Below are 11,516 nucleotides of genomic sequence, written 5' to 3'. Positions count from 1 at the left end.
TCTCACAACATTTGTACAAATTATCACAATCAACCAACCAACCACTATAAGTCCAATAGTCCACTATCTATCTTCCAATTAAATGTATATAGAGGTTCATGAGAAATGAAGCAATATAAGATGGTGTAAAAAAATATAAGATGGTGTAAAAAGCAACAAGTAGACAATCAAACGTACCATCTAGAACCTCTATTAGGGTTTGAATTTACAAGCAATTTCATGAGAAATGAAGCAATATTGTGAAACTAATTCATTATTTACCCATTCTTGAGCTATTAGAGTTTGCATTTACAAGCAATTTCATGATAAATGAAGCAATATTGTGAAACTAATTCATTTGAGAATGGGTAAAGAAATATTGTGAAACTAATTCATTATTAACCCATTCTTGAGCTATTAGAGTGTGAATTTATAAGAATTGTGATAACTTTCTTTACCCATTCTTGCTCATTTTCTTTACCCATTTCTTCAAATCACAATTCATGGATATTATTGAGTGATTGAGAGGCATTTAAGGTTTGCAAGGGTTTAGGAGAAACTCATACCTGAGAGAGCTACAAGAGAGTTGATGAACACTGGAGTGAGAGCTGGCAGTGAGAGAGGTGCGCCGGAAACAGCTGCCGGAGAGAGAGAAACTTGCGTGGAGTGAGTGAGAGAGAGAGAAACTTGCGTGGAGTGAGTGAGAGAGAGAGAGAGCTCGAGAGAGAGGGAGGGAGAGAGTGAGAGTGAGCTCGAGAGAGTGAGAGAGTGAGATTGAGAGACAGCGTGAGAGTGAGAGTGAGAGACAGCTAGCGTGAGAGTGGGGAACTAAAAGTGACAGGAGGTCTTCAGATTGGTGAAAATAAACAGTGCCCAAAATTTTAGAACCCCCGCCACTTTTAGTTCTGAAATTCTTTTGTGAACAATTAGACAGATACCACTTTTAGTTCTGCAAAATTTAGTTCACAAAAAAGCTATTGGTAAACTTTTTTGTGCAACTAAATATTTGGGGTATTTTATTTACAAAAAAAAAAAGAGAAAAATATAAATAACTACAGTAGCCTGTCAAACTATCAAATTGTATCAAAAAGTCTACTTATTTTGTTATATTTTTATAATACCCCTATTCTTTTAACAAAGTAAAATCAAATGTACGGTTCTTTAGATATTTTAAAAAGATAAACAGTTTATTCCCTGAAGTCAAATTTTGTACCTTTAATTTTACTTTAATACGATATGAAGAAATTTGTAATTTAGGTAAACTACAATGATTAATTATTTATTATTTCTTCCAAAAAACATTTAATAAAAATAACACACGGATATCCTACGGGAATCAATTCTATTGCAATTTACAAGATGATGCAAAAGCAATCCCGAATAAAAAAAAAAAAAAAAGATTAAAAAATAATATTTAATAAAATAAAGAATATGGAGTTGGTATTAAAAAATTAGTAGCTAAAATATAGAATTGTGCTTTGACTAGGTAGAATACATCTTACTGCTGAAGATGCTCTTGAAAGTTCATTGTAGCAGTAATAGGAAAATCTTCTATTTTACAGTGTCTATTGGAGCAAGAAAAGTTAACAAAATAGCTAAATTTAACTAAAAAGCTAGTTTAAAAATACTACTGGAGATGCTCTAAATTTTAATATTTTTTAAAATGTGTGTGTGTGTGTTTTATTTTTTTGTTTTGGTTGTAATATAATATAAAATTAAGGTTTTAGTATTTTATATATTGAGATATTTTGTTATTGTTTTTAAATTTTTGTTAAAAAAAAAATAAAAAAATGGCCTGATACGTGGACAGTTGAATATTAGATTAGTGTTGGAGACAGATGCCCTGATTTGTCAATAAAGGAAAATTCAAAAAGAAAAGAAAAAATTGCACTAGAATTATAGAATGAGAGAAGTGAAAAAGAATAAAAAATGAAGTAAATAAATATGACACTAATTTGTATGTTTATTAGGATCGATCGGATCGGATGTTTGATCGATCAAAAATGAAGTAAATAAATTATAACACTAATAGGATATCCGTGCGATCAATTGAACTAATTCATTAGGATCGATCGGATGTTTGATCGATCATTTAATCATATCGCGATCAATCGAACTAATTCATTAGGATCGATCGGATGTTTGATCGATCATTTAATCATATCGCGATCAATCGAACTAATTCATTAGGATCGACCGGATGTTTGATCGATCATTTAATCATATCGCGATCAATCGAACTAATTCATTAGGATCGATCGGATGTTTGATCGATCATTTAATCATATCGCGATCAATCGAACTAATTCATTATGATCGACCGGATGTTTGATCGATCATTTAATCATATCGCGATCAATCGAACTATCATTTAATCATATCGCGATCAATCGAACTAATTCATTAGGATCGACCGGATGTTTGATCGATCATTTAATCATATCGCGATCAATCGAACTAATTCATTAGGATCGACCGGATGTTTGATCGATCATTTAATCATGTCAAGTTTTATTGATTGTATCCCGATCAATTTAAGTAATGCACTAATATAATACAAAATGCTTAGAGTTCAATTCAATGTTCGATCGAACATTTAATTTGTTTGAATTTTGTTCGATTATTTGATGTTATCACGATCAATCTTACGAATGCACTAGGTTGGACCAATTGGATGTCTAATCAAACATTCAATTTCAATTGTTTCAAGTTTGATCTCACATTTGATCATATCATAATCGAAGTTGTTGTACATTATGCAATAAAAATTAAAAAAAATAATAATTGCATAAAATATATATATATATATTAATAAGACTAATAAATTTAGCATTAATAAATAAAATTTTCCGTACCTGTGGGCCTAAGAGAAATTTTATTTTCAATGTTAAATTTACTATCTTATCCTAATTAACTCATAAAAATAAAAACGTCCATGTGGGGATTGGCAAATTAAATTTATGAATTAATTACAACACGATGTTAATTTTCTTTATGAAGTTCATATATATAATCTTGATGCAATTATCATTATAAAATCAGGATGCTGTGGCTCTCCCAAAAATTATTATGACAATTACGACTTCATTAACATCGAATTTATTTAAATTAACCAATGCTAATTTAATAGTAAATTTCAACCTACCTGTGGGCAAAGGTTGCATCACGCATGAAATTTACTCTTTAATAGGACTAATAAATTTAACATTAATAAATAAAATTCTCTGTACCTGTGGGCCTAAGAGAAATTTTATTTTTAAAGTTAAATTTATTATCTTATTCTAATTAAGTCATAAAAATAATAACGTCCATGTGGGGATTAGTAATTAAATTTATGAATTAATTACAACAGGATGTTAATTTTCTTTATGAAGTTCACATATATGATCTTGATGCAATTATCATTATAAAATCGGGATGCTGTGGCTCTCCCAAAATTATTATGATAATCACGACTTCATTAATATCCAATAACTGTATAGATGCCAAAACTAAAGTTCCCAAGAATAAAAGACAAAACCAACATGTCAGTGGGTAAACAGTATTTTTCCAAAGTACAACCGGATAGTGTCTCAGGTAAGTGAGGGGGCGCACAACGGCACACTTAAGTCCCAAGACTTGCCTTGCCAGAGCTTTCCGATTGCAATTTTGGATAGTACCAAAAACATTCACCAATACATGAGGCTTAGTTAATTATTCTCAGGTTCAGGCATCAAACAATTTATATTTAAACAATTAAAAGAATAAATATATCCTTCAATTCATGTATTAAAGAAACAATAATTTAATACTGAACAATTTAAATCATAAGGCAAATAAAAACGTAACATTAAAGCATCATAAACTGAATAGCCTAATGGTGTTGAGCTGACCTTAGGCCCTTTATACCTTAAGAGCCCAAGTTCGTAATCCACCACAGCCCCCCCTTTTTTTTAAAAAAAAAAAATCCGGATGGGCCAAATACTTAAACCAGGTTGGGCTGCTTCTTTACTCCAGATACGGGCCCAGAATTGGGTTACTGGATCGGGTCAGCCCGAATTCAATTTTTTTTTTTTTTTAAATCATACCAAAACGGGTTGAAACCCTACCCGAATAATAAGACCCTAACTCGGAAAACTTAACACCCAACCCGGAAAGCTAGCCCCTTGCACCGTTGCCTCTTCCCCTTCCCCATTCTCCGGCCACCGGCGCCGGTTCCTTAATGCGCCGGCCAAAACGACCACTGTTAACGGCAAGGCCCGCCGTCCAACCAGATCATAGGCAGCCCCATACGGGCTGCAGTTGCTGTCCTCATAGGTGGCCATGATGACCGCTGCTCTCTACATGCGGCCAAAAATGCGGCTAGCAATGGCAGAGGCAGCAGCTGCCTTCGCTCAACCTTATGCGTGGCAGTGGGCTGCCGCTCAGCCTCATGTAAGCCCCTTTTCCGTGATCTATGCCGACAAGCAGCAATCCCTATACGGCCATCCACCCATCGGAACTGCCAAACGGCACAGTGGTTTCTGAGCCGTCTGTAAACGCAGTGCTGGAAGAGACCCTTGCTGAGTTGCTGTGTCATTCGAACACTTAAACGGCATGTAGCCGTGTAATAAGTTTCATGCTCTTCACCATATTTTGTTTCAATAATCAAATAAACAAAATAAATATTATTGAAACAAAAATAAAATTTTACAGCAGGCATACGCATATCCCAAAAATTAGACTGAGCAAATATGGCCTAGAGAAGGCTCTGATACCACATGTAAGAATTCAATATATAATTAAATGCTAATTGACAATAAAATTAACAGCGGAATGAATAATTATATAAATACCTCTAGCCATGCTTTGCTCAAGCCAATTGAATAAAATTTAAATAAATACAGCTAATCGATTCCATAAAATAAAATCTGTAATGAAATCAAATACTTGTTCCACAAGAATTAAATCAGCAATTTAATTCAGAATATTTGATTGAAAATCAAATACTTGATCCACAAGAATTAATCAGCAATTTAATTTAGAATATTTGATTTCACACAATAAGCTTTAATTGGAATAAATTACTGAATACCGTAATTACATATAATAATATATGTGACATAAGGGACATACTTTAAATGAAATTTCTTACACTACATACTTAATTTTGAAAATTTGAAAGATGAAAGAAAGACCTGAATCATTTCTCATATGTTATATAATAATAAACGTGACACTCCAAAAAAAATATGAAGGGAGCAATATTCATTCTTTCAGTAAGTGGAGTACTGCCCATGTGTGACACCAGAGATAAATCTAATTAAGGCATCTGGTCATGTTGACAAATTCACATACCTTTTTGGTTCATGCTTCACGTAACAGACCATTTTTCTCCACTTTCTTCTTCACCTAACAAAGCACCCACATCCACGTGGTTTCCATGCTTCACGTAACTGGCCTTTTTTCACCACTTCCTTCTTCACCTAACAGAGGCTTGGCACCGTTGCTGAGGTACCTGCCGTTACTGCACCGCGACCAGTATCGGCAGTTTTGGGAAATGGGCGTTGGTGCTCCCGTGAGACCACCACACCTTCCGCCATGTCCAAAGCACGCACGGGCACGGTCAAAGTGGACATATAACTTTTGCAACCATTTCCTTGAGTTTTAAAACAGTGTTAATTTATGGTTATCTTTCAAAAGTTTTCAATGCAAATCATCCCGTCCAAATTCAGTACTAAATCTTAATGATTAAAGTGATTTTTACGTTAAATCCCTATCTACTAAATTCATTTTCAAGTTAATTTTTTTAAATTTTTTTTTTTTTTTTTTAAGTTCTTTATATAAAAAGTTACTTAAAATACATAATAAGTAATAAAGTGGGTGTTAATTAGTATAATAAATGAGTTTGAAAAATAACTCTACTTTTTTTATTCACTTTTTACGTGTGAATTTTAAAAAAACATACGAGCTGACATGCTAATGATTCGGCTAGTCTAGCTTTGCATGCGGCTGACGTTGTCGTATTGATTGGATTGTCTTGGTACATATCGTCGAATATAATGTGACAGCACCGTTAAAAGAATGAAATAATTTTTTGGATATCCTTTCTAATCTCATAGAATAAATTAATCACTTTTAAACTTTAAAGAGCGATGCGATAAAAGTTCGATGATTGAATATTTTTTTCCTTTATAAAATAAATTTTTGCTTCTTGTTCGTCCATTTTTTCTTTTAAAAGTCGACTTCTAAGTGGAAAGCTGCGTAAAGAAACTACTGTAGATAGCATGCTACATCAATGTGGAAGATTTGACCTTTTAATTACTTAAATTATAAACGAATAAAATCATCCATAATGGTTTATCAGAGATTCAGAGATATAATGAAGAAAAAGAAAAAAAGATTATATATATGATATGATCTTCCCAAGATCTTAATTCTTTTTCTTCTTTATTCATATTCTTCAACTCTTCTTGGGAGTTATTTGGTGAAAGCAAAGTATAAAAAATATACTGCACTGTTAAATTGAGTGGGCAAATAGTCCTCCTTGATGTATAATTTAATGTGATGGCCAAGATTTCCCCTCATGTGCGGATATATCAAAAAAATAAATAAAAAAGTGTGATGGCCAAGATAAGTTAAATAATTAATAAATCTCACATTATGGCTCTTCCCTACAACTGAACAACACCCTAACATTACAGTGAATTCATTTTTTATAGGGTTAAATACCTAATACCCCCCTCTAGGGTTTGGAAACTTTATTTTTACTCTCTTGGGGTTTAGTTTTTATTACAAAAGGTCCCTGTGGTTTTGATAAATAACCAAATTAGTCCATCCGTCAGTTGACCTAATGAAATTTCACGTGGATCAATCAGATGTTGACACGTGGCACCTACTTAATTTTTTTATTTTTTTTTAAATTAAAAAAAATGTATTTTTTTTTTTAAAAAAAAAAATAATAAAATAAAGGAAAAGAAATTGGGGGTGGCTCCTGATGCCCTGACCGCTGCCCAGACTGGTGTGAAACCACCCCGGTACCCACTTTGAGAGGGGCTGGCTGGGCCACCCCCCGGCGGGTGGGGGGTGACTGAGGGGTGGTTCCCCGATGCACCTCCATGGGGGTGGCCGAGCCACCCCCAGTGGGTACTGGGGGTTGTTTCGGCCACCCCCATCCAGCTAGATGGGGGTGGCCTGGCCAAAGGGGGTGGCTTGGCCGAGCCACCCCCAATTTTTTTTCCTTTTCTTTTTGTTTTGTTTTGTTTTTTTTTTTTTTTAAAATACATTTTTTTTAATTAAAAAATAATAATAATAATAAGTAGGTGTCACGTGTCAACATCTGATTGGTCCATGTGGAACTCTGTTAAGTCAACTAACGGTCAACTGACAGATGGACTAACTTGGTCATTTATCAAAAGCCATAGGGACCTCCTGTGATAAAAACCAAACCCCAGGGGGGATAAAAATAAAGTTACCAAATCCTAGCTAGGGGGTATTTGGTATTTAACCCTTTTTTATATCTTATGATTGCTTTTGGACACAATTTTTCCTTGAATTTGGACTGAAAGATTTTTTTTTTTTTTAATTCAGTTTATAAAATTATCATGTCACTTAACATATAAGAGGTATGTGATTTTTTTAATTAGCATTTGAAAATTGTATTGTTTTTTAATAGAACTATATTATAAAAGAGTAATACTATAAATTGCAATTTCATCTCTTAAATTGTACTACACTAGGAACCTACCTTATAAATTTTTGATACCAATGATTCGACCATGCAAATTATAAATACTGTTTTTTATTGGATAAAGGAAGGGATTACTCGACATATTTTCATATCGCTAGGGCACCTAGCTATTTCAAATGTGTATTCCATTTTTGCAGAGTAGGGTTAGCCGTATTGTATGTGCCAATTGCCATTTAGCCAATAAACCCATGGGTATCGAGGTTCCACAAGAGGATTTCTTGAAACTATATTTGAAACAGTTGTTGGAATTCCTTATCATATGCAACTGAAACAAATTCTTGCTAATAAATAAAAAAATGAGCTTTGAATGTGGGGGCAGTTCTTATTTTATCCGAGGGGTTTGAATTAGCCCCCTTGATCGTCTTTCACCCGAGATTAAAGAAAAGATAGATAATCTATCTTTTCAAAACTATAGCCCTAATAAAAAAAAATATATATTCTTGTGATAGGTCCTGTTCCTGATTAGAAATATAGCAAAGTCGGCTTTCACATTCTTTCTCCACACCCCGCTAGTCAATGTTAAGAGACAGAAAAGAGAAATCATATAACATTGCACAATAATCGTGAAATAACAATATAAATTTTAGCATACTCATTGAAAAAAAAAAAAAAAACATATGATTCCAACGTACACCTTCAACACACGCCTGACACTTTGATTGTCCTCCTACCCTATTTTGAAAGAAATTTATGTCAATTACACATTTTATATATTATTTAAGATATATTGTATTAAGGGATAGGTATGGGAAGTACTGGTGAAGTTAGGTCGGTCAAGACACTTTAATAGGTAATAGCTGTCACTTTTCAAAGGATGATGGTTGCTTGTGAGTGGGGGACGCGGCGTTAAAGATGGAGATGACGGAATTGAACGTTGTAAATAAATCACAAACCCACTATCTTTCACTCATTTTTCTCCATCTTTCCCTTTTTATATCATTTTCTTTTTCTTTAGCAACCTTCATGCAAGATCCAAGTCGGCAACTTCTTAATTCACAAATTATGTATATATCTATGATTTGTAATCTTATAATTTTGGCTATGATTTTTTTAGAGTTTTTGATCTGTAATGTAAGAGTTTTATGCTCGTGATTCTTCATCAATTAATGAGTCTGGAATGATTTTCCCATAAAAAAAAAAAAAAAAAGGTCAGCAACTTCTTAATTCACAAATTAAGAAATTTGGGCTTTTTCAATCAAACAGTAAACTCTTCCACTTCCACTTCCACTTCATTTACTACTCTCCGTCTCTCATCAATTTTATAATCATACTTTTAAACTTTAAAAGATGTCAATTTAGTGTATTTATTTTTCAATTTCGCCTATAGTTATAATTTTTTGTTAAATCTTGTCCAAATTTACAAAATACCCCTATTTAAAAAAAAAAAATTGAAAGATTCAAATGAGTGTATTTTTGCAGATTTCATTAAATTTTTTGAAAAATTTCGTGTATATCATTATGCTTTAAATATTTCTATGCTAATTTATTTGTAGCTTTTAACAATGAGAAATTATTTTGGTTTGAAAAGTTTTATCAAAATGAGTTTTCAACTAACCAAATCATAACCAACTTGAAATATTCATCTATAGATCATCTAAAGATGAATTTTCAATGGTCAAAAATGATTGGCAAGATGACAGAGATGAAAAACTAGGGGTGCAAAGGCGGTTACGGTTAGCGGTTAGTGGCAATAACCGCAATAACCGCTAACCGTAACCGCCCTAGCGGTTAGTAAATTTCACTAACCGCAACCGCTAACCGCCTAGCGGTTAGTGGCCGGTTAGCGGTTAGTGAAATAGATAACCGCCCGCTAACCGCTTTTTTAAAATTGGGCTTTTTTTTGGGCTTTTTGGGCTTATTTTTTTGGGCTTTTTTTACCCTCATTTTTTTTTCTTGTATTTTTAATATCTTCTTGGGCCCAATTGCTATAAATATTTGAATTGTCATTGGATCATATGATTAAGTGTTGATCTTATAAACTTACAAACAAACAAAAATACTTCAATTGTAGTTATAAGTAACACATTGTTTAATCCAATGTCAATTATTTAATTTGATATTATATGAATCACATTGTCATTGTCATTGTACATGAATAATTGATTAAGTATTGGAATTGTAATTGGATCATATAGTTAAATATTTATCTTATACATTTATATTATTCAATATGCATATAATATAACTATAAGCAATTATATATATATATAAAAAAAATTCAAAATTGTTCAAAATTGTTAATTTTCTTTTTTTTTTTTCTTTCAAAAAATGGTTAAATTTCTTTTTCTAAAAAATGTTCAAAAAATACATTAATACTTCAATTGTGATTATAAGTAACACATTGTTGAATCTAATGTCAATTACTTAATTTGATATTATATAATCATATAGTCTCATTAAATTATATCATATGATTCATATGATTAATTATTTAAATTCTTATCATATTTACTTATAATCTTTTTTCTTTGAATTGAACTTAATATCTAATGGTAAATGGTAATGTTCAAATTCCTAAATCCTAAATTCCTAAAGTATCTAATAATGCTTTAATTAAATTGTAGACTTGTAGTTATAAGTAACATATTGTTTAATTCAATTGAATCAATTGTGATTATCATTGTACATGAATCATATGATTAACTTGTAGACTTATGACTTATGAGTTATGTCATATTATATATGTATTATTTATTATTATATAATCATATGATTTAATGATCAAGTCATCATGTGATATAATCATATCAATTATAGTGATAATATATAAATTACTAAAATTATAATGATAATACATTAATACTTAAATTGTGTTTATAAGTAACACATTGGTCATTGTTTAATCCAATGTCAATTACTTAATTTGATATTATACGAATCATATCATCATTGTACATTAATAATATGATTCACTTGAAGTCTTGAATAAAGTATTTGAATTGTCATTGAATCATATGATTAACTATTGATATTATACATTTATATTATTCATATACATATGTAGACTTATATAGACTTATAGGCTTATAACATACATTGGAAATAAGTCTCTAGATATTTAATTGTTGTATTAGTATGAATTAGTATACTTATGAGTTATGTCATATTATATATGTATAATTTGTTATTATATAATCAAATGATTTAATAATCAATCTCATGTGATATAATCATATAAATTATAATGATAATATATTAATACTCAAATTGTGATTTAATTATTTTTTTAAAAAAATTGTGATTTAATGATCAAGTGATTATATGATATAATCATATAAATTATAGTGATAATATATTAATACTCAAATTGTGATTTAATTATTTTAAAAAAAAATTGTGATTTAATGATCAAGTGATTATGTTATATGTATAAATATTTTTATAATTATAATTATAAAAATATATTATATAAAAAGGCGGTTAGCGGTTAGCGGTTACGGTTAGTAGACCCAATAACCGCTAACCGCTAACCGCTAGGCGGTTATGGCGGTTAGGCGGTTAGCGGTTAATGCGGTTAGGCGGTTAGGCGGTTATAGCGGTTAGCGGTTAGCGGGCGGTTAAAAACCGCCCGCCTTTGCACCCCTAATTGGAGGAATAATCATATAAAAGCTATCGAGTTCAAGAATATGATCCATAGAGGGAAAGGGTATTGAAATGGATGAAAATCAATGAGGAAATTGGTCTAGTTAAATTGAAAGAACGCAAAATGTTCGATGGTAAAATAGAGAGGCAATGGGTCTATTTAAATTAAAAGAACACGAAATGTTCGGTTGTGAAAGCAACACATAAGTTTTTAATGTAAACATAAATTCATTTTTGTTGCAACTAG

The sequence above is a fragment of the Corylus avellana genome, chromosome ca5, assembly GCF_901000735.1.
Source record: "Corylus avellana chromosome ca5, CavTom2PMs-1.0".
Taxonomy (NCBI): domain Eukaryota; kingdom Viridiplantae; phylum Streptophyta; class Magnoliopsida; order Fagales; family Betulaceae; genus Corylus; species Corylus avellana.
The sequence above is the reverse complement of the archived record's forward strand: the minus strand, read 5'-3'. Positions refer to the sequence as shown.